The 26,192-nt window shown below is 48.7% G+C and overlaps 2 protein-coding genes across 2 annotated transcripts in view; one reads left to right on the forward strand and one right to left on the reverse strand.

Moving 5' to 3' along the window:
- LOC149331785 (uncharacterized) overlaps positions 1–26,192 on the forward strand; it is a 297,794-nt gene that overhangs the window by 113,315 nt on the left and 158,287 nt on the right. The window lies entirely within an intron of this gene.
- Positions 1–26,192, reverse strand: part of LOC149331788 (neprilysin-1-like) — a 189,526-nt gene that overhangs the window by 59,643 nt on the left and 103,691 nt on the right. The gene's annotated exons all lie outside the window — the stretch shown is intronic.

Here is a 26,192-nt window from a genome sequence, read left to right on the forward strand (position 1 = left end):
CGCGCTCTCCTCTCGCGCTCGCCCCGCGCCTCTTCTTTATTTGTATACCGCAGCGCGCTCTTGGTTGCGAAGGTCGTATGCCGTTACAATATATATGTAATAACGTGACAGTCTGTTGCCCTTGTCAGTTAGGGGTGGGAGCCTCGTCAAGCTACTGAGTTTGTGGCTTTTTGCTCCTACCCTAGCATTTCTTTTCTGTTGTTCAGGACAAAAAATGCTGAATAAAGTTGAAAGTTAAAGTTCGAGAGCGGCGAATCCCAACCATTTAGATGGCGTCTGAACTAGTATCTAGCTTGCGTATTGCCACACTGAACGTGAGAGGTCTTTCTTCGCGAAGGAGGCAAAATCAGCTTAATCGTCTCCTGTTCGAAAACGAAATCGATCTGTTGGCTGTTCAAGAGACAAAAATTGAAAGTGAAGAGTTGGCAGATGCGATGGCTGAAATTTACCGTGCGCAGTTCAGGGTTTGCGTGTTCCATGCAACTGCAAAGTCGGGAGGGTGTCTGATTTTAACTCGAAACTGCAAAGTCGCCGTGGAAACTGTATTTTCCTATGAAAGTTGCCGGATTGTAGCATGCGATTTTTACTTTTCTGCTTTAGAGTAGAGAGCTGTGTGAGTATATGCACCTGATAGAACTCCCGAACGAGAAGCCTTTTTTCGCCGTGTTCAACCTTTCCTGCTGACAGAAAAACGTGTACTATTGCTTGGAGATTTTAACTGTGTGTGTAGACCTGAAGATAACGAACAAAATTCTGCGGGACACGAGTGCCGAGCTGCTGTTTGAGATGATTGACGAGGCAGAAGTGGAAGATATTGGCATTATAATGCAAGGTGGAGAACAAGCACAGTACATGCATTTCCAAGGTAATAGTCATGGAAGGCTAGACAGAATTAATGTTCCTCTTGAGGTTGTGTCCTTGTGTTCCTAGTACCAAATTGTGCACGTCAGCTTCAGTGATCATTGTTTAGTCGTGGTCAAACTTGGGGAGAGGAAAAGGACTTTGAAGTTTAGTTGGGAATTATGGAAATTTAATCTTTTATTGCTGGAGGATGAGGAGTTTAGCAAGAAACTAAAAGACTCAGTCAAAAGCTTGTTAGAAAAAGAGTCACACTTTATACTAACATGGGAACAATTTAAATGCGACGTGAAAGTGGCCGCTATAGAAAGAGCATCTGTTTTAAAGCATAAAGAAAAACAACTAGAAAAGGAACTTCGTACCGAGCTTGATTTCATGCTCAGCATGGAAGGCGTCAAACCGGGGTTGTACAGACAAGAAATAAAAGAGAGCAAAATTAAGCTCGAACTAATAGATGAAACGAAATATCGAGGTGCTGGGATAACGGCGCGCTGCGAAAGATTTTAGCTTGGTGAGACGCCCACAAAAAGGGCGCTTAGCGACGAAAAACAGTATGCAGTTTCGAAAGAGATAAAGGAAATTTGTTATCACATTGACGTAACTCCCGAACCTGAGATGACTGAAAGGGCGTTCCTGGAATATTATGAAAACTTGTTCAGCCTTAAAACGCCTGGTGTTGAACCGTACAAAACTGCATTCCTGTCGCTAATGCCAAGTGTCGAGGATGACTTAGTGCAGGTACTTGAGGAGCCCATAACGGCAGCAGAAATCGAGGCTGCAATATAGCAGCTGAGTTTAAACAAGTCGCCTGGGCCGGATGGCCTCGGTGCCGCACTTTACAAGGCTTGGAAAACAGAAATGGCAATAGCATTGCAAAGCGTAATAAGCGAGTGTTACGAAAGTAGTTAACTCCACCGTCTTTTCGAACCTCCCACGTGGTGTTGATTCCAAAATCGGACGACCCGAGTAGGTTGCAGTCAGTTGAGTGTTACCGCCCAATAAGCTTAACTAACGTAGAGTACAAAATTTATATGAAAGTGCTAGGCGGACGACTCCAAACAGTAATTAAAAACCTTGTTGGCCCACACCAGACCTGTGGCATAAAAGACCGAACCATTTTTACTAACATGCACGTAGCTAGGAGTGTTCTTGAATGCCGTGATGCAACGGAGGATCGTGTCGCCATGATGCAACTACACCTGCATAAGGCGTTTGATAAAGTTGTGCATGAAATTTTGTTCGTGCTTTTGGAACACGTGAATGTAGGATGTATCATAACTGATGGCGTGAAAATGGTTTATAATGGCTGTACATCAAGGTTCATAATTAATAAGCGCCTGAGTATTAGTATTCTTTTCTTGTCGTCAGTGAGGCAGGATTGCCCTCTTTCTCCACTGCTTTTTGCACTTTACCTGGAGCCCTTTGTTTAAAGCTGTTAACTAGGCAAACCATTCGTGGTGACGCCTTTAGTGATAATGAAGTGAAGGTATTGGCATATGCAGATGATATAGCAGTGATCTGCAGAGACCAGGAAAGCGTGCAAGAAGTGGTGAGAGAAGCCGTAAATTTTTGTGATGCAAGCGGCTGTGCGATAAGCTGGCAGAAATGTTTTGGTTTTTGGAATTGTAAGTGGCAGGCCACCCCGGAAGTATTCTGTCGAATGAAGTGGGCAGACACGCCAGGAAAGTACCTTGGCGTGCCGCTAACCAACTACAGATAAAGCAAAGAATATTGGGCCCATGAAGCCGAACGAGTCAAAGCTCAGACAAGCAAATGGGGCGGTCACAATTTTTCCATGCTTGCAAGAGCTACGGTGTGCAACATGTTTTCAATAGCAAGGATTTTTTATGTACTGCAAGCGTTAAATTTGCCAAGGACTTCAGTGCAAAGGTTGCACAGTGTTTGCAACGTTTATTTGGTCGTCAACATGGGAACTTATACCCGCCGATGCAATCTATTCGACGAGGTACCGAACGGTGGGCTAGGATTATCAAATTTATTTCTGAGACAGATAGTGACTAGATTCTTTTTCTTGCGTCAAGATGATGATTTTCTGCGAACTGTTATACAAGTGCGATTGTCAGAATCACTCCCTGATTATGTTGTGTCGTCCATGTGTGCAGGTCGGAGTGGGTTAAGCGCTTTCTTGCAAGAAGTTGTTTCAGCAGTCCGTATTCTTAGGTCAAAATTTTCAGGTGATTATCTAGCCATTGTAACAAGGAAAAATATGTACAAGGACCTGCCCGATGTATTTCTGCCAGTGCATGTTTATCGCAGTGCATATCTTTTCGGTCCCGAACGCGATGTGCTAAAGAGTCAAAAGAATGCCAGTGAAGCCTTCAGTGCGTTATTCCTTTTTTCAATTGCATAGTGGAACCCTCCCACTGAAGCCATGGCTGCAGAGCAAAGGCCTTTTTGTACCTTGGTCAGTAGAATGTCTTATTTGGAAAAAAGTGGAAACTATAGAACGTATCTTTCTCGACTGTCATGACGCTGTTTTTCCTTGGGATGTCTTGAAACGCCGCCTGAAAAAAAGAGTTACCCTTGACGCCTTTTGGAATACGCTTCCTGCCGTGTGCAGAACCAGGTGAAGTGCCTTGCGACCTGGTAATGTTGCTCTGCATGCACAGCCTACGGCGCCCGCGATAGGATGTCAGGCATGAACATGTTGTTGTGCCTTCCTGCTCGTCAGTATTTCATTGACAGCATCATGCATACACATGAATTTTTCGGACAGCAAGCCCCTCAACCTGAGTGGCTGCCTGTGCTCGACCAACAAAAATTATTTAACCCATTTTATCATCGTGCACTAGCTAGAAACTGACTGTGCTTTTATTGTCATGTCATTGTATTTTGTGTTTTGTTTGTCCGGCCAAGTCGGTAATAAAGAAAAAAAAGCCTGCGCGGCCTAGCAGGAGCGTGTCTTACTCGCAACTACGGGGTTTTGGGCTCGATTCTGGTCTTACTACCTCGTTTTTCTTTTCAGCGCAGCCCAGTTATTTTATGTACTGACATACCCTAATGATGTTTGAGTCAAGTTGCGACCATGTCTTCACACGTTTTCTAATTTTCCAGTCATTTCTGAATAATCTTATATATCCTAATGACGTTTTAGTCAGGTTGCAACCTTCTAGAAAAAAATTGTCGTCATAAGATTTTCTTCAATGTTTTCGACCGAGAACATGTACTAACGAATTAGTAGCAACAGAACTGTAATAGCGGCAGAACGTTGTGTAGTTGCTACCGAAAAGTACTACAGAAAAAGCTTCAGTACAACCGAAAATAGTACAAAACAACAGAAATAGTTTGTCGTTACTACAAAAATTGCCAGTGGTTTAGCTCGGCTATACCAGGATATACGTAGCGAAATCAGGCATGCGACACAACTGGTGAAGCGAGCGGAGTCGAGCGCAACGACGAGGCAAGCGGTGTGACGTCATACCAAACGGCGGCGGCGGCTCCGCGGCGAGGCGCGCGGTGTGACGTCATGCCAGATGGGACGGCGAGCGCGCGGCGTCCCCCAGCTGCGCGGTTGCTAGGCAACGGCTCAAGGTCGGTCTCTGTGCCTCCTCGCACAGCGAAATCGCAAGTTCGTGGCCAATGTAGCTTTCGCTACAAAACTACGAAATATTTTGTAGCATTTTTGAGATTGTTATGTCGTTATTTTTTCTTTTGACGGGGATGCAGCTCTTCAGTGGCTAATTTCCCGACTTCCAGTCCAACGCTACAACCACTAGTGTTTGGTGCATAGGGCAGTATCTTTTTCATCCTGTCAAAAAGGACCAAAGGTTTTGCAGCGTTTGCTGGTAAGGCCGATTTCGCTTCATTCATTCTAGTCCTCACCCCAGCTGCGAAGCAGATACGACCGGTACGCTGACATATTAGACAACTTTAGCATACCGTGTATCGTGTCGCACATAGCGAGAGCCCGCACGCAGTCAATGCGCATGCGCAAATCGCATTGACGGTGCCAGATGGTGCCAGGTACCCGGCAGCTGCGCGCGCGCCTGCAGCATGTGGACCAATGAGCGCATGCTCAGCGGCGGTGGGCGGGCTCTCGGTATTCCGGTAACGGTAAAACTGCACACGTTGTGCTAAAGGTGTCTGTTGTTGGGCAAGAAATTACGGAGGATACTTAGGACTACTTAGGCTTTGAAGGCGAAAGCAATATTTTTTCATTTATATTGTTACGGGGAAATACCGTTTGCATATATTTACAAGAGGTAGGGGTCTAGAATGAATGGTTCCTAGCAGGGAGACCCATCAACCTCATCTACGTCCCTTTTCACGCGGGAGGCCACTTAGTCTTCCACTTCGTCGTAACATGACCCCCGGCAGCACGAGCGCCGTCCCGGCGTTAGACCAGTGATAGAGGAGCGACGTGGTAGGGCGTGAGGCGCATAACGTGGACAATATCCGTGGGTGGTCTACATGATGAAGATGCAGGCGTATGAGGAGCAACTTCATAAATGACGTCGGTGACCTGACACACAACACGTTAAGGGCCATGGTAGGGGGACAAAAGTTTCTCAGAGAGACCGACTCGGCGGGAAGGGGACCACACAAGAGCAAGCGACCCCGGTTCGTAGGTGACGTGGCGATGGAGACATCGCACATAGAGTTCTGTGCTTGCTGGGACACTTGGAACCGACTACGGACGATTTGGCGAGCGTCTGCAGCTTGAGAAATGGCGTCACGGGCGTAGGCTGTGACCGGACGGTGAGCGGATGGGATGAGTCTGTCCAAAGGAAGGACGGCATGTCTTCCGTATAAGAGGTAGAACGGATGGTAACCCGTTGCGTCATGGCGGGAGGTGTTGTAAGCGAACGTCACATAGGGCAAGGCGATATCCCAGTCTTTGCGGTCGGGAGAGACGTACCTAGACAACATGTCTGTTAATGTTGGGTTCAAACGCTCGGTTAGCCCGTTCGTCTGCGGGTGGTATGCTGTGGCAATCTTATGTTTGGTAGAACATGACTGCTGGATGTGGTCAACAACTCTGGACATGAAATGGCGTCCGAGGTCCGTGAATAATTGACGAGGGGCACCATGTTGTAGAATAAGATTCTACAAAAGAAAGTCAGCGACATCGGTCGCGCAGCTCCTAGGCAATGCACGGGTGATCGCATACCGTGTGGCGTAGTCTGTGGCTACTGCGGCCCACCTATTTCCGAGGTCGGGAATGGTCCAAGGATGTCGAGCCCTACACGGTGTAACGGCCCCGCGGGCACGTCTATAGGGTGCAGAAGACCAGGAAGCGATGCCCAAGCGCTGACAGAGATCGCAACTGGTTACGTAATGCCGCACTGTACGGTATAATCCAGGCTAAAAAAATTGCGCCGGATCCGGTCCTATGTTCGTTCCACACCAAGGTGTACAGCTACAGGCACGTCATGGAGTTCTGCAATTACAGAAGGGCGCAGCTGCTGGGGAATGACTAGAATGAGGGAGGGCCAGTCAGGACAGAAGTTGCGGTGATACAGTATGCCATTTTTGGTAACAAAGAGCTTCAGGGAGCTCTTCGAGCTTTCAGAGCTGTGGCCCTCGAGGATTGCTTGCAAATATCGGTCCTTGCGCTGCTCCTCGGCGTTGTTGTGTAGGTCAGAAATTTCAAACAGGAAAGGGATATCGTGAGTGCCACTCAGATCAGGTGACTCGACAGGGTACCGAGACAGGTAATCAGTGTCTTGATGGAGACGTCAAGACTTGTACACGACAGTATATGAATACTCCTGAAGGCGTAGCGCCCTGTGGCCAAGACGCCCGGAAGGGTCTTTCAGCGAGGACAGCCAGCAAAGGGCAGGCATGGTGGTCCGTGACAACAGAAAAAACACGCCCGAACAAGTATGGCCGGATTTTAGCTGCAGCCCAAAGCAGGGCGAGGCACTGACGTTCGGTACTCGAGTAATTTCGCTCGGCAGGTGAAAGCAGGCGGCTAGCATACGCAACCGAGCGGTGTGGTCCCCTGGAGCGTTGTGCCAGCACTGCTCCGATACCGTAGCCGCAGGGCGTCAGTGCGGAGTTCAGTAGGGGCTGCGGGATCGAAATGTGCCAGAATCGGTGAGGACGTAACCAGGCGGACAAGCGTGGAAAACGCATTTTGTAGATCAAGGCCCCAGGTAAAATCTGTGTCGGTCTTCAGTAGGACAGTGAGGGGACGAACGTTTAGGAGAAAAATTTTGAATAAAACGGCGAAAGTAGGAACGCAAGCCAAGAAAACTTCGCACGTATTTCTGGGAATGTGAATGAGAAAAGTGTTGCACCGCTGGAATTTTAGCTTGATCAGGATGTACACCGGAGGCGTCGACAAGATGTCCAAGAATGGTGAGCTACCAGCGGCCGAATTGGAATTTGGACGAGTTGAGCTGTAGCCCAACCCTACGAAAGACAGTCAGGATACTGCTGAGACGTTCAAGGTGCAAGGCAAATGTGGGCGACATGGCAACAACATCGTCGAGGTAGCTCATACACGTAGTCCACTTAAATTCGCGAAGGAGCGAGTCCATCATCATTTCGAAAGTAGCCTGTGCATTACAAAGTCCGAAAGGCATGACTATGAACTGGTATAAACTGTCAGATATGACAGAAGCTGTCTGTTTGCGGCCCTGATCGTCAACGGCGATTTGCCAATAACCGGAACGAAGATCAATGGAAGAAAAGTATTGAGATCCGTGGGAGCTGTCGAGAGTGCCATCGATCCTAGCGAGTGGGTACACGTCTCTTCTTGTGATGCGGTTCAGATGGCGGTAATCGACGCAGAAACGCTAACTGCCGTCTTTCTTTTTAACAAAGACGACTGGACCCAAGGACTGGACGACGGTTCGATGATGTCCTTAGCGAGCGTCTTTTCGACTTCCTGTTGTATCACTTGGCGTTCGGGACTGGACATCCTGTAAGGCCGGCGGGGCAGAGGAGCGATGTTGCCTGTGTTGACACGATGCTGCACAATAGTCGTACGAGCTAAAGGGCGGTCATTGAAATCAAATGTCCTGAAAGGATGCCAGAAGATGGGTAAGCGCCTGTGCTCTGTCTGCGGAGGGATCGGAAGTGATCATATTGGCAAAGATTTCGGGTCTATAAATAGCTGCGAAATGACCATCCGAAGAGGACGATACCGGTCGGGGACAGCGTGGCGAGGCAGATGCCTTGAGGAAGCGTCTGCACGTGCGTACTGAAGTTGAGAACAGGTAGACATGCACTGTTTGCCGATACTGTGTCAACTGTATGTGCAAGGGCAGCATTCTTTGTGACGACAAAATCAAGGACAGGAGTGATGACATACTGGCCATTAGGAAAAGGTGGAACAGATTTAAACAACGTGTAAGTAGCGGCTTCAGGTGGCAAGCAGGTGAACTCGAGAGTACAGAGACGCTGAACAACTGGGGGAGGTGGTCCTGAGAGGGACGGTCGGTCCAACTCAACAACACCTGTAGCACAGTCAATAAGGCCTGCGTGTCCACTAAGGAAATCAAGGCCGAGTATGATTTCATGAGGGCACTGATTCAGAACAGTAAGAGCACGGTAGTTTAGCGGTCAGAAATCGTCGCACGAGCAGCACACAGGTCGAGGACAGGGACGTTGTGGCATCGGCAACTCAAACAATGGCTGTGGGAGCAGGCGTCAGTAATTTGCGGAGGTGGCGTCGTAGGTCGGGACTCATCAGAGAAATGTGGCCGCCCGTGTCAACGAGAGCAGAGACGCAACGCCATTGGCTTCTATGGTCAGTAAATTGCGCCGGGAACAAAGAACTAAAGGAGGAATTTGGGGCCGGATCGTGACTGCAGCTCTAGGCGCTGCAGAAACTAGTTTTTCGCCTGCGATCGTCCGTAGAGGCCGGCAGAGGAAGCACGTGGTCGTTGCAGCGAATGGGACTGGCGGCGCTGTGGGGATGGTGAGCGGCTGAAGCGGGGCGGCGAGACGTCAGTGGTGGGGCTTGATGGGTCCAAGTGTCGCGAGAAAGAGCTTGAGCGTGCAGCGTCGAGGCAATAAGGGGGGAGGGGGGGGGGGGGGTGTCGAATACCATCGACTATGGCAGTGACGGGCAATGGGGCCGACACGGGAACAATTGAAACAGATTGGCCTGTCGTCAGGTGTACGCCACCCTGAGGGGCTGCGCGGTCGAGGAGCGGCGTAAACAGGCCGGACAGGGTATTCAGGAGGGACTTCGGGTACTTGGGAGGGATGAGTAGCGGCGACAGAGTTGAAACCCAAGTTAGCAATTTCCTGTCGCACGACGGCATGAATAAGTGGAAGGGGCGGGGAATAGGTAGCCACAGGCGTTGCTATGAGAGCCGGAGCAATTGCTTCAATCTCATGGCGTACAATACGGGTCACGGTCTCAGGTGAGGTCGGCTGGTTCCGAGAACAAAGATCTTGGCAGGAGGAAGACGCAGCCGTGTTGGGCAGGCGTGCGATATGCTGAGTGATCCGTCGGCTTTTGGCGTCCCCGAAGCGGAGGCATTCTTTTATGATGTCCGCTGTCTTGTCACAGTTTTTGTAAACGATCAGATTGAAGGCGTCGTCTGCAATGCCCTTGAGCACATGTCCGACTTTGTCAGCCTCGCTCATCTCTTGTACCGACCGTGTAGCACAGAGCCAACACATCATGGATATAGGAGACGTAAGACTCCGTGGATGACTGGGCGATTGGACACAGCTACTCATCAGCATTTAGTCGTAAGGCCACGCATGCATTAAGTTCACCTTTACTAGCCGAGCAGCAGCGCGGGTTTGGAGCCTATGTGCCGCGTGCTCGCCTCGCAATCTGAAAGTGCTTGGTGTAGTTCCCGGCTACTTCGGAAGAAATTTTTTTTTGCTGATGACGTCACTGGGTGTTTTCTGGGCCACTTTTCCTGGACGCCGACAACGACGCCGGGTTCTGCTACTAATGCGCCACATAAGGCTTTCGCCTCAAAGCAGGCCGCGCTCAGTCCTATGTATGGGTTTCAAGGCATGCCTCTTAGCGTACGCTGTAACTGCATGTTGGCTCGTGCAGGTAACTAACTTTCGGACGCCAACCTGTGTTTTGTTTTTCTTCACAGAGATACTGACGGGAAAATATTAAAACAATACCGACAAGCCGTCACTCAACTGGCGTCGGACAACATAGTGCACTACGGTATATTTTACGATGAGTTATCGAGTATTCATTTGGTGGACATATACGAAATTGTGTTCCAGGTACGGCTATTTCCTGTACAAATCCTTGTGACGCGGGCGCGCTGTGGTCTGGTACTTTTTAATGCGCGATTATTATACGGCTCCATCGCGTCAGCAAAAAGTTTCCGCAATATCACCCGCACGATTACGTCGTTGTCTGAAGATAAATGTGAGAAAGTGTGATTCCTACAGGTAGTGTGTGATAAAATGTTGCCTTGTGAAAATTTGGTTTATCAGGTGGAATTATTTGATTAACTAATACGCTTAAATGCTTAAATAGCCGTGGACGTTGATATAGTACATGGACGTGAGAACAGCCGTGGACGACGATATAGTGTGTAGACGTTTTGCTTTCGCATTGCTGAAATGTAATTTAGCATACAGCCATAATTGAAATTTTGGTGCGCAGAAACGCAGCATCGGACTCCTGCCAGAAAGCTGGACTAAACGCGCACACGTTCTGCCTTTTTTTTTTCAGGAGTTCAAAAATATGCAAGGAAACGACATTTCGAAGAAGACCGTGTTGGGCATGCTCTCAATTGCGGCCGGCTTGGAGGAAGTGCGTGGCGTATTCGAAGAAACAAGCGAGTGAGCTTCGATGCTTTTGCCGTCTCCTACGGACAGCTGTAAAAATGGCGCATGTTTCGCTCATGCTACCAACGACTTCTTTTTTTTTTTTTTCATATCGGGTGCCCTCACGGAAGGGTTATTTACAGAGTACGGTGAAATTTTGTTTACATTGCGTTTACATAATGGCGACAAGCTTCAAAATTTCCAATGACCCGTTGGCTATAAAGGGAGCAGAAAGGGCACAAAGCAAATTCACTCAACGAGCAGAGTAAAATTATTACTCGCGGCTGCAATCTTAGAGGAACTTGAGGAATGGTGAAACTACCTTACCCCCCCCCCCCCCCCCCCTTTCCTTGTCATTCAAATTTCAAAAAAAAAAAAATTGGTCTCCTGGAAGAAAAAGCTTGCTAACTTGAGGAATAGCGAGACTACCCTACACCCCACCCCTCCTTCCTTGTGATTCAAATTTCAAAAAAAATAAATTGGTTTCCTGGAAGAAAAAGCTTGCTAGCGACATTTTAGTTAACCAGGAGACTGATACAGCTAGAATTTGTCGCTGAAATGGAGATGGTCTCGATACTCTCAACCCGCTGAGGTGTGGTTATCAAAGAGAGCCAATAACGACTTACCTGTGTTTGGGGCCGTATCGGCGCAAACACCAACAGAGCTCGAGATATGGAGAGGGGAATGGGAATTAGCGGGTAATTACCGCAACTGTGGCATATCGAAATACACTTAAAATAAAAACAAAAAAAAGACTTCATCCCTGTGCAGCACAAAATATTTAATACTGCGGTTTCTGAAGCTTCATTAGAACTGAGTTTTGAGCAGGTTTCTTTGTGCGGCAAGGTATACCCACTAGTCACAAATCTTTGGAGTTTCGCCTCGGTCACCTCATGCCTTAGACTCCAAGGAGATCCCTCCAAAGCAAGAGCTGGATCACCGGCAATACCGCACCCCAAATATCCCCTGTCCAACGGCGCCAGACCTGCCTTCGCTGAATGAATGAATGAATGAATGAATGAATGAATGAATGAATGAATGAATGAATGAATGAATGAATGAATGAATGAATTTATTATAGCAAGAACTTCGTGCCTCGAAGTTTCTGCTGTTTCAGAGCTTAGTTTGTACCTGCTTCTTTGCATACAGTGGTACTCGAATGCGTTTTCCTGGGAATGATTGTGTGGTTTCCTTCCTCTCCAGCATCAAGGCGGACACAGTGATCTTTTTAACATCGATCAATTTCGAAGTTCTTCCAAGACGCCCTGCGATACCGCCGGCCGTCATGTTCTATGAGAGTCGCGGCACTGGCTATCACTTCCTCTCGTTCGTGAGTGCAATCGTGAAAATTTGGGCTTAATAACGAGCGATAACGAAACGGCTCTTTGAACGCGAGCGTTGTGTAGACGTAACCTTGTAAAATCACAAACGCACTTCACTCCGTGATGGCGCAATGTCAGTGAGTGAATCATGTGAAAGCACTGCAAGCAGCACAGGTAATAGGCCCAGTATTGGAAACGCATTGGCAAAGGCCCGTCCAACAAAGACCCGTCCATTCGCAATATTGCGCCAATTACGTGGGCTGCCTGGGACGCGTCTGTGCATTAGATCTGATGTGTCAGGGAAATGGGGAGGGGTACTGTAGGTACACACATTTATCTGATAGAAAAAAGTGCCAAAGCTATCTGAAACCGTAGGAGACAATAAGCAAGCTTGTGCGCTCGGAATAGTTGACGTAAAATTCAGTGGCAGCACCGAGAGGCCATAGTTTTCCGGCGTAATAGATAGCGGGCGGCCGAGGAGAGCGCAGCAAAGCGCAACCACACAAATGCCACGCTGGGGAAGAGAATCAGGGCAGCCCTTCCAGGGGAACACCAGGCTGTGTGGTTTAAATTTTGGGCCGAGGAATGCACGTTTAAGGAGAAAATGGCACACGGAAGTCGAAGCTGCATATACAGGAACTGTTCATGTGACGTCACAAACGTCACAAACCTATGCTAACTTGCACACTGAGAGCAACTGCCTAGCAACAACGACAGCAGGATTTGTGTGTGCGCGATCACTGAAATACACTACTTCGAACCTAATAAGGGAGTAATTATACTCATTGGCATCCACCCGAGCGCAGCCATACGGCTACAAAGGAAAGCTATACAGCTTTCTCAGAAACTTCGTAGTTAAAGAAAAATTCGTCCTGGTCCGGGGTTCGAACCCAGGACCACCGCTACACCGGAGCAGTCGCTCTACCAATTGAGCTAACCAGAACGGCAAGCTTATGGCAGGACGAGAGCGAATTGATCAATAACTCGAAGTGGGAACTGTGTTGGTGAAATGTTTAGGGGAATCCCCCAAGGTGGAGTAGCTCGGGTGTAGCGGTGGTCCTGGGTTCGAACCCCGGACCAGGACGAATTTTTCTTTAACTGCGAAGTTTCTGAGAAAGCTGTATAGCTTTCCTTTGTAGCCGTATGGCTGCGCTCGGGTGGATGCCAATGAGTAATTACTGCCTTATTACAAATCTACTCCACCTTGGGGGATTCCCCTAAACATTTGACCAACACAGTTCCCACTTCGAGTTATTGATCAATTCGCTCTCGTCCTACCATAAGCTTGCCGTTCTGGTTAGCTCAATTGGTAGAGCGACTGCTCCGGTGTAGCGGTGGTCCTGGGTTCGAACCCCGGACCAGGACGAATTTTTCTTTAACTACGAAGTTTCTGAGAAAGCTGTATAGCTTTCCTTTGTAGCCGTATGGCTGCGCTCGGGTGGATGCCAATGAGTAATTACTCCCTTATTACAAATCTACTCCACCTTGGGGGATTCCCCTAAACATTTGACCAACACAATTCCCACTTCGAGTTATTGATCAATTCGCTCTCGTCCTACCATAAGCTTGCCGTTCTGGTTAGCTCAATTGGTAGAGCGACTGCTCCGGTGTAGCGGTGGTCCTGGGTTCGAACCCCGGACCAGGACGAATTTTTCTTTAACTACGAAGTTTCTGAGAAAGCTGTATAGCTTTCCTTTGTAGCCGTATGGCTGCGCTCGGGTGGATGCCAATGAGTAATTACACCCTTATTACAAATCTACTCCACCTTGGGGGATTCCCCTAAACATTTGACCAACACAATTCCCACTTCGAGTTATTGATCAATTCGCTCTCGTCCTGCCATAAGCTTGCCGTTCTGGTTAGCTCAATTGGTAGAGCGACTGCTCCGGTGTAGCGGTGGTCCTGGGTTCGAACCCCGGACCAGGACGAATTTTTCTTTAACTACGAAGTTTCTGAGAAAGCTGTATAGCTTTCCTTTGTAGCCGTATGGCTGCGCTCGGGTGGATGCCAATGAGTAATTACTCCCTTATTACAAATCTACTCCACCTTGGGGGATTCCCCTAAACATTTGACCAACACAATTCCCACTTCGAGTTATTGATCAATTCGCTCTCGTCCTGCCATAAGCTTGCCGTTCTGGTTAGCTCAATTGGTAGAGCGACTGCTCCGGTGTAGCGGTGGTCCTGGGTTCGAACCCCGGACCAGGACGAATTTTTCTTTAACTACGAAGTTTCTGAGAAAGCTGTATAGCTTTCCTTTGTAGCCGTATGGCTGCGCTCGGGTGGATGCCAATGAGTAATTACACCCTTATTACAAATCTACTCCACCTTGGGGGATTCCCCTAAACATTTGACCAACACAGTTCCCACTTCGAGTTATTGATCAATTCGCTCTCGTCCTACCATAAGCTTGCCGTTCTGGTTAGCTCAATTGGTAGACCGACTGCTCCGGTGTAGCGGTGGTCCTGGGTTCGAACCCCGGACCAGGACGAATTTTTCTTTAACTACGAAGTTTCTGAGAAAGCTGTATAGCTTTCCTTTGTAGCCGTATGGCTGCGCTCGGGTGGATGCCAATGAGTAATTACTCCCTTATTACAAATCTACTCCACCTTGGGGGATTCCCCTAAACATTTGACCAACACAGCTCCCACTTCGAGTTATTGATCAATTCGCTCTCGTCCTACCATAAGCTTGCCGTTCTGGTTAGCTCAATTGGTAGAGCGACTGCTCCGGTGTAGCGGTGGTCCTGGGTTCGAACCCCGGACCAGGACGAATTTTTCTTTAACTACGAAGTTTCTGAGAAAGCTGTATAGCTTTCCTTTGTAGCCGTATGGCTGCGCTCGGGTGGTTGCCAATGAGTAATTACTCCCTTATTACAAATCTACTCCACCTTGGGGGATTCCCCTAAACGTTTGACCAACTTCGAACCTACGAGAATTACAGCGCTTTTAATTGCGGAACCCGAGTTCCAGGCGCGATGTTTTCTTAGCGACAACTATACCCCTAGTGCGGCCATTTGTGCTCTAGATTTGACTCAGAGACTCAGAGAACTGCGCTAGAAGCACAAAATCTCAGGTGAGTACAGAATTTGCTGATGTGTACGATGAATAAAAGCTATATTACTCGATTGTACCCATTAGAGATGAAGTAATGAGGCCTCTGGAAAGGTTTTCATCGTTTGAGGAGAGGATCAATGTCAGTAGTCTCCTAACGACAACTAGTGTTAGAGGAGAAGGTCTGTGAAATCAACGAGAAAGTAACTTCTCACTCGAAGGCACAACCATCCTAGCATAATAGGTCAAAAAATATCGCGTCAGGGTTCGGATATTTATGGCTACGATCACCGCTGTTACTTTCGAAATTTTAAAATCAAGCTTCTAAGACGGCGCCACAATTTCCCTAGCCTTGGAAAGGCGGCAGCAATGATTGGTGTACGCGTTCAAGCTGCTCCATTAGAGATCTGAGATCGGCCTTCATTGTCTGAGCATTAGACCTTCATTTCAAGCGGGGTAAACAGAGCATGAAGAGGAGGTGACTCGAAACTTGTCCCAAGCGCTTGTCTAAATACAACGCGTGTTTATTGGCCGCGCAACCACGCTGTACTCACTGCTGAACCGGCCGCGTTGTTTGCATTAACGAGTGGATTAAATGAGATTACAGATAGGTTGGCCAGACACCTCAACACTTACAAAGCGTGGTGGGGTTACGGGGGAAAGTAGAGATCGAGAGAGAGAGGGCGTAGAGTCTGAAAAGCCGATTTGCACACTGCGTACTTCCAGCGGTCCGCGGTGTCAAAATGCACCGGACTGCGCAAACAACAATCAGGGCACCCGCCACATCTTTTGCTCAGAACAATATAGAAGAAATAACCAGTCGACATGCTTTCAAGCCCTCGAAAGTTTGTTATGTTTAGGTTATGTTTTCTTTCTCTCAGTCGCTCAGAAGCTTGTCAGCAGAGGTGCCACGCTTTTCACGGGTGTCCACCGAGATATTGAGGCGAAAGCCGTTAATCAGTTGTCGACAGAAATGTCACGCTTTTCAATTGGTCGAAATGGTCGTGACGTCACAGTGCGCGAATTTTGTACGGGGCCGATTGTACTTCTAGCTAGTAACCATGGAACCAATTAAAGAGATGCTCCAAGAAAGGGGGACTGAGTTTAGTTAATTGTTTAATTAACAAACCAGCCTAATTAACCTTTCTAGTCAGACTAGATAAATAAATAAAACCGAGTAGAAAATTGGTCGAGTTGGGGAATCAAACCAGGGTCTCCGGAGTGCGAGACGACCACGCTAACCACTCCGCCGTGATAGCTCGATGGTTTGGAATGAACAAAGGTGCGTCTAGTGAATGCAGTGTCTTCGTTCACTCCCACCTTCCTCCCTTCTCATACGGCGACGTTCAGGTGTGCACCGAGATATGCGAGACAGATACATTTCCTTCCCTCAAAAAACAATTTACCGACGAGCAAGGCGTAGAGCCGAACGGGCGATGGCGTTTTGTGGACTTCCTGGGAGCGTTGCAAGACGCTGTCGCATTCCACTCTTAGAGGCGAAGCTTAACATGTTAACCACACTTCAGTGACGCAAGCAGCAACACCGCGCTTAAGGCTTTCGCCTCACCGCACTTTAGGTGAACAAAGCACCCCCCTGAATTTTTTGCGAGACAGTTACTGCGTTTATTACTGCGTATTTCCTTTCCTCAAATATAATTTTCATTTTATTCATTACGGTCCCTCTTTCTCTTTCCCTCCCATTTCCTCTACAAACGGTTGACGGGTGTCAAGATATGTGTGAGACAGTTACTGTGTAATTTCCTTTCCTCAATACAATTTATCAATTTCTTCATTACGGCCCCTCTTTATCTTTCTTCTTTCACTCCGACTTCCTCCTTTCCTGTACGGTGCGGTTCAGGGGTACACCGAGATGACAGACTTACTGCTCCACTTCCTTTCCTCGAAAAGCGTTGAGTTCAAAGGGCAAGGCATCGCGCCGAACGGGTGGTGGCGTTCCGTGGACTCCCTGGCAGCGCTACAACACGCTGTCGCGTTCCACTCCTAAAGGTCAAGCTTAAGCGTCAATAATTAGCAGTTAATTACCATTTAGCCTTTAATCAGTAATTAGCCAATAATTAGTAAATTCTAGAGGCCCGTGTACTGTGCGATGTCAGTGCACGTTAAAGAGCCCCAGGTGGTGGAAATTTCTGGAGCCGTTCGCTATGGCGTCCCTCATAGCCTGAGCTGCTTTGGGACGTTAAACGGTTTGGTTTCGTTTGGTTTATGGGGTTTAACGTCCCGAAGCAACTCAGGCTATGAGGGACGCCGTAGTGAATGGCTCCAGAAATTTCAGAAGAACGGCTCCAGTAGTGAACGGCTCCAGAATTTCGACCACCTGGGGTTCTTTAACGTGCACTGACATCGCACAGTACACGAGCCTCTAGAATTTCACCTCCAAAGAAATTCTAGCCGCCGCGGCCGGGATCGAACCCGCGTCTTTTGGGTCACCAGCCAAGCACCATAACCACCCTTACAAAAATGCTTCTTGAGACAGTGTTGAAGTTCTCATGAGCAGACTCAACACGCCATTTTGAATTTTTGTTGTCACCAGGATGGGCTAGTGTTGGTGAATTGTTGAGGCCGAGTTGAAACTCATTGGAAAAGTGGCCACCGTGCTAGAGTTGAGCATTCTCAATGAAATTCCTGCCCTGCGTTCATGTTGAATTCATGTTCAAATTACGGGAGTGAATCAACACGTTATTCTGAATCTTGGCTGGGGTAAAAAAGCAAAAAATCCTGGGAATACATTCGTATTGCGTCAAATGGCCCTACCAATGCAATTTTCTGCGGTATATTCATACTAATTGCTGCAATTTCTCGTTAACGTGAAGCAGTCATCCCCTGTGACGTAGTGCTCCACACATACGCACAAACACACAAACACGTGTGTATACATAATATATACATACATACACTCTAGCCTTACACGTCCATCAGATAAAGAGCATGGAACAGTACTCTACACGAGGCTTCCAAGAGAATTTTATTGGACCCCATGGTTACACGATAAGGGACCACAGTCCCTCAAAAAATACAAGAGTACAGTTCGCGACTAGTGTCGCTCGATTACGGAAAAGCGATCACTCAAGACACGACGGCGACTCCTGTCGCCCTGCAAACAAAAGTCATTCACTGCACGTAATAATGTCCGCAGTGTCCATAATGTCCGGATGCCGCGGGGGAAGCACGCTCCCTAACTAAATAAGAAACGCGCAACAACACCGCGCACTGCACACACTCACTCTACACGAGGCTTCCAAGAGAATTTTATTGGACCCCATGGTTACACGATAAGGAACCACAGTCCCTCAAAAAATGCAAGAGTGCAGTTCGCGACTAGTGTCGCTAGATTACGGAAAAGCGATCACTCAAGACACGACGGCGACTCCTGTCGCCCTGCAAACAAAAGTCATTCACTGCACGTAATAATGTCCACAGTGTCCATAATGCCGGATGCCGCGGGGGAAGCACGCTCCCTAACTAAATAAGAAACGCGTAACAACACCGCGCACTGCACACACTCAATAAGGCAGGAGCCGTACGGTCACGCGGCCCCTATCGACGGCGATGAAGCGAGTGCTCCAACGCCGAAGGAACTCTTCCTCGGGGAGCATCACTCGGTCCAGGCACGCCTGTTGGAAGAGGCGCGCCCGAACCCGCTGGAGCAGGGGGAACATGGCTCGCTGCGGTCGGCCCTGTAGAGACGCGACGCCACGCTGGCGCCACAACACAAAAGCGCCCACACAAAGGAGCAGGCGCACAAATATGCCGCGCGGCCTAGTGCGCGCGTCGAGAGTTACAAAAAACATGCGGGACAAAAGTCTCCAAAAAGTGCGCGCCACGACGCACTCGAACATTGCGTGCTCGAGGGTCTCGGTCGCACCGCACTGGGGACACCGCGAAGAAGGAGCGATACCCCACGCAGCGATGCGGACCCCCGTCGGAAGGACACTCCAGCCTCGCAGCCAGCCAGATGGACTCGCTGCTATGCGGCGCACGAATGGGTCCAAGCATAGGACGAACAACATTGGCGACAGGGGACAGCCCTGTCTAATGCCGCGTTCTATACTAAACGGGTCGCTTAACGGGCCGTTAAAAAGCAAACGGGCTGTGAGGCCCGAATACAGCTGCTCTAAACGCTCCACGAACTCTGGCGGAAAGCCGAAAGCCCCGAGGACGCCGAATAGGTAGCGGTGCTCGACACGATCAAAGGCTTTAGCCTGATCGAGCGAGACGAAACAACCCGGGATTCCCGTTCTCTAGGTGAACGTGAACAAGTCACGCGTTAGTGCGAGAGACGAGAAAACCGAGCCTCCGGGCACACTGCAGGTCTGCGCAGGGTTTACAAGCACCGCTAAAACCTTACTCAACCTTTTGGCCAGCAGTGACGCCGTAAGGCCGTGAATACGGACAACCTGAGGCCCATATCACTGACCTCATGTGCGGGCAAGCTTATGGAGACGATGGTTCGGGATCGCCTCTCTCCATACCTGGAGAGTAAGGGCTTCTTTGCAGTCACCATGTTCGGGTTTCGCCCCCACATGTCTGCACAGGATGTCCTTCTCCAGCTGCACAGGGATGTAATACGACCCACAACTATGCAACACAATGACAAAGCCATCCTCGCCCTTGATCTGAAAGGGGCTTTTGACAATGTTAAACACGGAAGCATCCTGGCCAACTTGAGTTCTACCGATTGTGGGGCTAGGGCCTATGCGTATGTAAGAGATTTCTTGACTAATCGCCAGGCCTTTCTTCGAATTGAGGGCGAGTAATACGGCCCTTACATGATGGGAACACGGGGTACCCCTCAGGGAGCGGTGCTATCACCGCTCCTGTTCAACATAGCTATGATGCGCCTCCCAAAGCAACTGGCCCGGGTGGAAGGCATTCAACACGCGTTATATGCAGATGACATTACAATTTGGACCACTGAGGGGAGCCTTGGGGACATGGACGCCCGCCTTCAGCAGGCCGCTTCCATAGTCGATGCGTATGCTATTGACTGTGGGCTCCACTGTGCTCCAGCGAAATCAGAGCTTTTGCATGTCAGAGCGAACCCAAAGGATAGGACACATCTCTCTGTCAGGAGGTCCTATTAGAGAGGTGGAGGAGCTCCGTATTCTCGGTCTTTTCATTCACCACAGACTCAGACCGGACTCCACCATTCTGAAACTCAAGAGAGTAGGCGAACAGGTAGGGCGCATGATCCGCCGCGTTTCCTACAAGCGGGGTGGTCTGCGGGGCAGGGACGCGCTTCGGCTCGTCTATGCCTTCGTGACTAGCCGGATACTCTACGCCGTGCCATATCTCCGCACTACTAAGCAAGACGAGGCGCGAATAGACGCCGTCATCCGCAAGGCAACTAAGCGAGCCCTGGATGTCCCGGTGGCTACCTCTAATGCCAAACTCAAGGCATTGGGGGTGCTAAACTCCTACCAGGAGCTGCGGGAGGCCCACCTCGTGAACCAATACACGCGGCTCATGCAGACGGCCCCTGGGCGCCACCTGCTAAACCGCTTACACATAGAACACGACTGCACTCCAGAGGAGGCGGAGCGTATCCCAGTACTGTGGCGCCATATGTTCTGGGTCTCCCCGCTCCCCCGTAACATGGACAACGACATGCACTTAAACAGGCGACAAGCGCGGGCTCAGGCTCTTGAGAGACAACACGGCTCCCGACCCGGTGTATATTATGTAGACGTAGCAGGCCCATCGCCCACAGGATTTTACACGGCCGCTGTCGTTCACCAGGAAATGCACGTTGATGGACTCTCTTTTCGAGCCCCGAATTCAATGCGAGCCGAGGAAGTAGCGATAGCGCTTGCTGCCACCCACGCCAATTCGAGAATCATCATTACGGACTCCCGAAAAGCATGTGATCCTTACTTAGCAGGGGAGATCTCCCCCTTAGCTGCTTGCATTCTAAGACGGACTGCCACTGATCCAACACCCAAAAGAATCATTTGGGCTCGTGGCCACCAGGGCTTACGAGGTAATGAGGCCGCTGACGCGGCTGCCCGAGCGCTTACTCACCGGGCTCCTCATCCCAGCACTTCTGGCTCGGAGACTAACCAGCCGTTGCTGCGATTCAAGGAAATTATAACGCATTATAGCGACATCCACCGCCTTTTCCCGGCCCCTGCAAAGGGGCTGAGTAAGACGGAGGAGCGAACTTTAAGGCGCCTGCAGACAGGTACTCTACTCTGTCCTGCAATCTTAAAGCATTACGATCCTAACCCGGATGGGCGATGCCCACACTGTGGGGAGACCTGTGATATCTTCCACATGGTGTGGGCATGTACTCAAAATCCCCACCTCCCCCCTTCCCCTACCCCTTTCAGAGAGGCATGGGAGACTGCCCTTCTCAACTGCTCCTCGCTTGAGTCCCAAAGGGCTCTTGTGAAACGGGCTAGAGACGGGGCATTGTCATGCGGTGTCCCGGACTAGGGACGCCGACCATTTAGCGGGGCCACTCTGTGGCTCCCAAACTCTATTTCAGTAATTAAAAGTTTTCACCACCACCACCACGATCTTGTAATCTGCGTTAAGCAGAGTGATCGGGCGCCACGCCTGCTATAGCATGAACAGAGTAAGAGTTCATCTTACGATCTTAAGTGCGACCTCGGCTTCGCCCTTATATAGACCTACTTAGGTGTGTCCGGACCTGCGCAGGTTGGGGCCTGCCGATCATCAAAGTTATGTCAGTTATTACTATTAATATTTATTTATTTTATGTGTAGTAGGAGTAATCAAGTTCACATGCAACGGTCTATTATTTGACTACCTTGATTCGTTCATAAACAACATAAATAAAGCACTAATTAAGCGCCTTTGTAATGAGAGCACATACGAATTTTCCAAAGTAGGTATGCCTGAATGAGCATATTGTACTGCTAGCACTTTTTTCTGTGCAAGAAAATGACTGAGCGGTTTATGAGAGTTTTAACGAGTGCTGGATGCGTAATATGTGTAATGTTATCAGATTCTGTTTATACGATGGATGTAGAAATGATTTCATTTAGTTAGGCTTAGAAACGGCTGCCTTAGGATGATTCAACATAAATTCAACCGGAATTGCTCAACAGTTCATCTCTTGACTACGCTCAGCAGAAATTCTGTGTAGCAGGTGTTGAGTAGGCTCAACATACATTGAGTTCATGTTGGTTTCCAGTTGATTCAACAGGAGCTCAACAAGGCGTCAACTGAAGCTCAAAAGTCATTTTGTAAGAGCACTGAGCCACCACGGCGGCTACGGACGTTAAAAACCCAATAAATCAACCAAGAAACCAATTACTCAGTAATGAGTACTTAATTATGTGTGACGTCATGCAGCGGTGACTTCACCAGTGCCACAGAGGCAGTCAAAGTGGCGCGGAAAGCGCGTTCGGCTCTGCACTTTAGACAGTCAACGTGCGCCTTGATCGAGTTTCTCCCTTTGCTCAGAAACCTATTTTAATTGAAATTTTTCCTGCGTACCATGTATTCTATCCCTGCACTTCTTCGCAGCACTACCAAAGCTTCGATGAGCACACAGGCGGCGTTCAGGCGCTTCCGAATACAGTGACAATATGAAATCGGCATACGGGTCGAAATTATTCCGGAGACCTCCACTGTGGTACCTCTTTCTCACTTTCTTCTTACACTCCCACCTCCCTCCCTTCCCTTACGGCGCGGTTCAGGAGCCCGCCGAGATATGTGAGAGAGATACTGCTCCATTTCCTTTCCTCAGAAACCCATTTACCAATTTATTTATACGGGATAGAGTGAGTGCCTTAAAGGGCGCAAGCAGAAAACGCTACTTCACATCGAGCCTGTGTTTGTTGTTGTGACTGACAGAAGAATGAAAACGAAATTGCACGGGCCTGCCTACTGGCTCGAGCCAAGCCAGCGCCCTCTGGACTAGTTATAGGTGGCATTGGCCAAGCCACCACCGCTGCCACGTGCAGATAGAGGAGAGTTAAAAGATCAGAGGAAATAGAAAAGGAAAGAAAAGACGCGCGTCGCAGCAACAACTGGACGCTGCTCAAAAAACAGATAAGCGGCCGCAGCCGCGCTCGCCGAAGCACACATCGAGCCTCAACGTAGGCCCGCGTCACGTATGCTATTTCCCAAGTTAACCGTGCGTGTCTCTTGCGTGCTCTAAAGCTTCTGTTCCAAAATAGCGGTGCTTTACGAAGTAGAAACTCTCGCCTCGGACTGAATTTCTCGTTGTTATTGGCGTTTTCAGTACGTTCACAAAGGAGCACCGCGGGCTTTCGCTTCATCTCATCTCGCTTGTAACTAAATGCATGAACGATAGATTTCCTTCATTTTTGTTGGTGTTAGAATGACGATTCTGGCGATTCTAAACGTGAAGAGTACGGCCGGTTTGTTGATAAAAAATGCTTCCCGTTCTGACAACTAAATGGCGCCACTAGGCTGAGCTTGTCGTGTCATTATTTCCCTACCCAGAACTAAAAGTACGAATAGGACAAATGGCGTAACGTCCCATAAAACGCTTGCGTTTACCGTACGTAAGCGTGCATACGCTTACGGTACGTTGGTAGCGTCGATTTATATCAGATCTGAGTACGCCGCGAGGAGGCGACGCAAACGCAACAAGGCGCGAAGGAACACGTTTAAAGCGCCCTCCTGATTGGCTGAGGACGTATCTGCCTTTGGTAGGGTTGCAAATTAGTTATTGGATGGTGTACAAGTGTGGGGATCTTGTGCGTTCTGTATGCTAGGTTAATCGTATTTCAAGAATTCAGAGGTGGTATTTTCCGAATATTTAGATTTTTCATCGGCATTCGCTTGACTGCCACCGAGCAAATTTGAGCTCTGAGAGATTTTCGACTGCATTCGTCTTTTATTTCTTTTTGTCCCTGCGCAGGAAGAGTTTAAAGATCTGGTTGCAAAAACTTACCCGCACACGAACCAAGACATTGTCGTCGGCATGTCGCTGGAGCTTGGAGCCTTGAAGTACATGTTTCATTATTGGGTCAACGTGGACTATCCCTCGCTCTACTCAAGGAGCTTAGGGTTTGCTCTTGTGCCCGTAGACGTGGTAAACGTCGCTTGTTTCCTCTTCAGTGCTTAATGAATCTCTGCATCTCAGCAGTTCGTTTTCATATCATTTGCCTCCGATGCGCAGCAAGATAATACTAATGAACAGTGATGGCTTATTACCGTGAATCCCTAGCGATTACTATAACGTCAATCGCGCTAGTTAAGAACAGTCTGTAGAAGTGAAACGAAAATGTGACTCGGCGCAGTGGTTATGTGATGTATTTGACGATACCAAAATTAACCTCGCCGCAGTCATTAACTTTGCGTCCAGCACGTTCTTAGAAGTTAAGCCTACCATTGAAAACCAATGAGAAACGCTTTTGACGATAGCAAGAACATTAATAGCAAAAAACAAATGCACACCTACTGACCTGATATCGGTGGAGATATTGATTGTTAAAGTGAAATCTTGCAATATATGTGAAAAATTGCGTTCATACACTCTTTCCAGTTCAAAAGTGCTCTTCTGCGGAACTGTTGGGTATGTTTAAACGCATACTCTCATTGTACTGATGATCCGACCAGATATAAAGATGGAATCTCATGGATTTAGAACCGAAATATTAGGAAACCTGAAGAGCAACCGAATGAAAATTTTGCCTCACTATGGGTCGAAGTTATGCTCCCATGACTGCTTCGGATTGTAAAACTAATATGATGACATAATAAGGAACCATTGCAAAAGCTAGGCATATTCTCGTACGCAAATATCGAAGCGTTAGTGAGGACGATGGTAGCTTTCTTGCAAAACAACCTTTCAGGCTACGCGTAGCCTCAACTGACAGGTAGAAACTGACAGGACGCAAGTGTAAGAACTGTCATTCGCTACCTCAAAGCTCGTACCTAAGTAGCACAGCTAATGGACCCAATATTGGATATATATTGCCAAGAGCCGGTACTACTAACGACCACAGTGAAACCACCCATTTACAATATTGGACCAATTACTTCTGCTTCTTGGGTACGGCCTAAGTAGTCAGCTCTTGTGCAGCTATATGGGAGTAAGAGGGGAGTAGGCGATCCTCTTGCCTGAAAGGGTGTGCGCTAGAGGACAGTTTACTCCCGTTTCACTTCTTACTGTTCAGAGTGCTCTTACTCGAGGTTGCGGCCCATAACACCGGTTCACATAGCTCTATCGTACACCGGAATTCCATGCGCTTAACTGCCTGACATCAAAAGCGCACGCGCGGACGGCTCTTCGGGGCCAGCAGCGCTTGGCGCTCGAGGTTGAGCGGCTTGAGGTTGGCGCTTGGCGGTTTTGTTCTAAGCATGATATTGCAACGGATAATTTCCGTGAAGGCGATGTAGAGGTGTCCGGTGTGTGCGCGCTTTCTGCTCGGGGCTCGCTGTGATCTGTACCCTGTGCTCCGGTCGTCCTTGTGCCGACATAGACTTCGCGCCACGTAACGATATGCTTGTAGCTCCCGTTGTCGGCAGTGCGGTGACGTCACGCCGAGACCCAACATCCCAGAGCTGAACGAGAGCATCCAGGCACCGTAGGAGATTTGTTATTGTTGTTGTTGCGACTGAGAGAAGAATGAAAAGGAATGTGCACGGGCCCGCCAACGGGCTCCAGCCGAGCCACCACCGCTGCCACGCGTAGATAGAGGAGAGTTAAAAGATCAGAGGAAAGAGACAAAGGAAATAAAAGACGCGCGTCGCAGCAAAAACCGCGTCCGCCGAAGCGGACGCTGGCTGATAAAACAGATAAGCGGCCGTAGCCGCGCTTCGTCACCCGTGCGAGATTTAATGACTCTCTCTAAGCCCTCCTACAGGACCGGCATACAAGCGCCTGTAGCTCTCCAAACGAGTTACAAAAAAAAATAACTGCTTCCAATGTCCTCAATGTTCATCGAGATATCACTCGAGCTGTTGATTTGATAACGCGCCGAATTATAATTTCCGGTTTCTAATCATGCAAAAAGCACATACATGCCACGATACACTTCCTTATCATACGAAAGAAGGCAACAGCCACAGAAACCAAGGGGCACAGGGGATTTTTTTTAAATTCTTTATTTTTTGGTGTTGACCACTTTAGAATATTACTGGATATGTTATCGCTTAAAGCTAATTACGTGATCTGTTAGGGGCTTTGAGAGAGGGCCGCTTAGAGTAGGGCGAGAAGGGCTTTGGACGAAAAAACTGCTTCCGCGCTGTCCCCAAGGATGGCG

The sequence above is a fragment of the Amblyomma mixtum genome, chromosome 8 (assembly GCF_055824585.1).
Source record: "Amblyomma mixtum isolate Tamu chromosome 8, ASM5582458v1, whole genome shotgun sequence".
NCBI lineage: Eukaryota > Metazoa > Arthropoda > Arachnida > Ixodida > Ixodidae > Amblyomma > Amblyomma mixtum.